Source organism: Cherax quadricarinatus, chromosome 17 (assembly GCF_038502225.1).
Source record: "Cherax quadricarinatus isolate ZL_2023a chromosome 17, ASM3850222v1, whole genome shotgun sequence".
Taxonomy (NCBI): Eukaryota; Metazoa; Arthropoda; class Malacostraca; order Decapoda; family Parastacidae; genus Cherax; species Cherax quadricarinatus.
Genome location: NC_091308.1, coordinates 29217537 through 29222190, shown reverse-complemented (window position 1 = coordinate 29222190; position 4654 = coordinate 29217537).

Sequence of the window (4654 nt, the reverse complement as noted above, 5' to 3'; positions counted from 1 at the left end):
ACCCTAGTTCCCCATTCTTTTTCTCTAGGGCTGGGCATACCAAAAAAATTTTCCAGAGGGGTCTCATTAGCAGAGCCACAGTCTTTTCTACCAAATAGAAAACACCCTAGTTCCCTTTTCGGTTTCTCTAGGGCTGAGTATACCAAATAATTTTTATAGAGGTGTCCTATTAGCAGCGCCACAGTCTGGTCTACCAAATAGGAAACACCCTAGCTCCCTATTATTTTTTTCTATTGCTTGGTATACCAAATAATTTTTCCATAGGGGTCTCATTAGCAGCGGTATACCATTAGCTGGATATACCAAATAAATTTGTCAGAGGGGTCTCAATAACAGCGCCACAGTCTGGTCTACCAAATAGAAAACACTCTAGTTCCCTATTCGGTTTCTCTAGGGCTGAGTATACCAAATAATTTTTCCATAGGCGTCTCATTAGCAGCGGCACAGTCTGGTCTACCAAATAGAAAACACCCGATTTCCATATTCGGTGACCTTCATCGACGTCTACTCATCTAGACACCTTCACTGAAGACAGTTTAAGACCACAGTGTTGGCTATAATCTCTAGGTATGTTAAGACCACATTGGTCTATATTAATATAATGAAAAAGGAGCTAAATCTACAAGGGGGTCATACAGAACACAACTCTCTATAATCTTCCAGGTAGTTCATGACTACAGTGGTGTTGTCTATAATCTTTCATGTAGCTCACGACTACAGTGGTGTTGTCTATAATCTTCCAGGTAGGTTTCAGGTACACTGTTGTCTATAATCTCCCAGGTAGGTTTCAGGTACACTGTTGTCTATAATCTCCCAGGTAGGTTCTGGTACACTGTTGTCTATAATCTCCCAGGTAGGTTTCAGGTGCAGTCCACTTCACATTTGGGTTAAAATCGTCAACAAGGCGGAAATATTTGGTGAAGGATTTCCTAGAATTTCTAGGCAGCTGTATGAGTTCAGCGAATTTCTCTGCTGTTGCTGCAGATATTAGTCTGTATGTGAGAATAAAGATCTTTTTTTTTCATTCATTACCTTTATTTCAGTTATTGCTGTTCCATGCCATTTTAGAAATTAAATCCAGATAATTGAATATTTCACGCAAACCTACGCTTCCCGTCAACGTATTAACTCTGTCGTGTCTGTGAGCATCGTATATACATCTGTGAGCATTATATTTACGTCTGTGAGCATTGCGCTTCAGTATATCCGCTAGCATTTTTACCGTACAGCATATGAGCATTATCTTTCAACATCATATATACTCTACGACATTTGTGAATATTAAATTTTATATGACTTAGAGGGGATACTAGAATTTTTTTCAGGAACGGAATGATGAAAGGATGAGGATGTAGTAAGCAGTACAACCACTGGTAACTTTAAAAATATACATGAACAAATTACTGAAGACAAGACACTACGAGGTGAACGCCGCTCCTGCAGCCACAAACAGCAGCTCTAGTTTTTGTATACAAATCGTTAGTCTACAAATTCCGACAACATGCACCAATTAACTCGACAACGGCTTCCAGACCTGCCATTCTCAGGCTTTACATGAATTAAAATTAAAATGAAAAAAAAAGGCTGATTGCGTTGTTTTCGCTAATGAAGTAAGATGGCATCAACGCCAGTTTTGTTGTAGTTCTTTAAGGGTGACAGGTGGCGCTGCACCAGCGACTGGTACTTTGTGGGTCATGTTGTGCAGCGGTGCAGGGTGACGGAGCAGACTGGCGCCACCACGGAAAATCTACGGTCACGTCAAGTCTTATTTCATTACTGTGAGCGTCTTGGAGGAGGGGGTGGGGAGGGGGGACCCACCACTCAGGCTGACATGCACACACGCTCACAACACACACACACACATACACACACACACACACATTCACACACACACACACTCAAACACTCATATGTGAACGCGCACGCACGGACACGGACACACACATACACACACACATACACAACGAAATGCGAGGCAGAGGACAGGTTTGTTTCCCAGGGCAACAGAAATAATGGGAAGACCAGAATGAACTCTTGGTTTACACGAAGGTGTAGGCAGGCAAACACTATATGGACTAGAGAATGGAAAAAGTACAGAAGGCAAAAGACCCAACAAAAAAAAAAAAAAAAAAAAAAAAAAAAAGGAGGCCCAGCGACAGTACGAAAACAACATAGCATCAAAATTAAAGTCTGAGACGAAACTGCTTTACATCCACATCAGGAGGAAGGCAACAGTCAAGGACCAGGTAATCAGGCTGAGGAAAGAAGTGGGGAACTCACAAGAAACGACCATGAGGTATGTGAGGTATGTAAGGAAGTATTACAGTGGAGAGAGGAAGGCCTCTGGGAAGACAAAACAGACGGGTACACCAACAAAGGATATACTAACAAGTGTTGGATGACATACACACAACTGAGGAGGAGGTGAAGAAGCTGCTAAGTGACCTTGATATCTCAAAGGCGGTGGGACCGGACAACAACTCTCCGTGGGTCCTTAGAGAGGGAGCAGAGATGTTGTGTGAGCAACTAACCACAATTTTCAACACATCCCTTGAAACTGGGCAACTACCTGAGGTATGGAAGACGGCAAAAGTAGTCCCCATTTTGAAGAATTTAGACAGAAACGAAGCACTAAACTATAGACCAGTGTCACTGACGTGTATAGTATGCAAAGTCAAAATGAGGATTATCAGGAGGAGAGTGGTGGAGCATCTGGAACGGAACAAGATTATAAACGACAACCAGCAAGGATTCATGGAAGGAAAATCCTGTGTCACAAACCTACTGGGGTTTTATGACAAGGTAAATGAAGTAGGACACGAGAGAGAGGGATGGGTTGGTTGCATTTTCTTGGACTGCAAGAAGGCCTTGCAGTCACAAGAAGATTAGTGCAGAAGCTAGAGGATCAGGCACGTATAACAGGAAGGGCACTGCAATGGATCAGAGAATACCTGACAGGGAGGCAACAACGAGTCATGGTACGTGATGTGGTATCACAGTAGACGCCTGTGACGAGCGGGGTCCCACAGGGGTTAGTCCTAGGACCAGTGCTATTTTTAGTATGTGTGAATGACATGACGGAAGGGTTAGACTCAACTGCCCCTGTTTGCATATGATGTAAAGTTAATGAAGAGAATTAAATCAGATGAGAATCAGGCAGGACTACAAAGAGACCTGGACAGGATGGACGCGTGATCCAGCAACTGGCTCCTAGAATTTAACCCTGCCAAATGCAAAGTCATGAAGTTCGGGGAAGGGCACACACACACACACACACACACACACACACACACACACACACACACACACACACACACACACACACACACACACACACACACACACACACACATACACACACACACACACACACACTGAAGACTGATTCATAAATAAAGAAAATCAAGGAAGTACAAGGGAAAATTATAATTTTTATTCTATGGGGAAGCATTAAACCCTTAGGGTCACACAGCACTTAGAGAACTTGGGGGGAAAATAAGCAATCAGGTTCGATCCGAGAAAGGAGAAGTCTAATTCCTCGGATCAAGAACCCCCATCGCCTCCCCTGATCAGGTACCTTTTTTGAATCAAAGAGTACCAAGGACACGGAGTTGACGCTGCAGGAGAACGCATCAGGGTGGGCAAGGGTGATGAGTGGGCATCCCAAAGAATCGTCAGTATTAGGATTTATATTTTGTCCGATTCACGTAACTGACCTACCAGAGAGCACTGAACTCCTCCATAAATCTGCCAAGCTAACACACCTCAGGCTATAAAACTATGTTTTCAGTTCCATTTAAATCAGCCAGCGAGATAAATGAGAAAAATCGTTTACATAAAGGAAATATACAACCCTAACAGCGACGAAAATAAAATACATCTATATATATATATATATATATATATATATATATATATATATATATATATATATATATATATATATATATATATATATATATGTTTTGAGTGATTAAGGTGTAAGCATCCAGCAAGCATGTATGAGCATCTTAGGTTGGAGTGAGTGAAGACAAAAGGTCCTTGGAATTTGAACTTCTGTTAAAGACTGAACAAGTTAATATTACATTGATAAAGGGATTGATGTTAACCTGTTAGTCATTAACTTACTCAGTCTTTAACAGAAGTTCAAATTCCAAGGACCTTATGTCTTCACTCACTCCAATCTAAGATGCTCATACATGCTTGCTGGATGCTTACACCCTAATCACTCAAAACATCCTTCACCTATGTTCTATACTCTCCTAGAACATTTCCTACGCTTTCCATCCCCACTTCCCGGCTTTATATACCCTCTTGGCCAGTCTATCCTACTCCAGCCTGTCTAGATAACCAAACAACCAAGCCTCCTGTACTTTCTGCATTACATCTTCCCTTCTAATCACCGCACCGTCTTTTAATTTCTACTTTCTTTATACTAGTTCTAATATTCTCACTACATTGATCTCCATTGCCTCTCCTCCTCCTCCTCGTCGTTGTAACGTATGAAGATTAATGCATCACACTCAACTGCCAGCGCAACTACTCTGGTATATTTACCTTTTTTGTACTCACTGATAAACTTTTCTTGGTAGCTGCCTCAACACTCTTACATCTTTAAACTTCGTCTACTCTATGACTCTCCGCGTCCTTCATA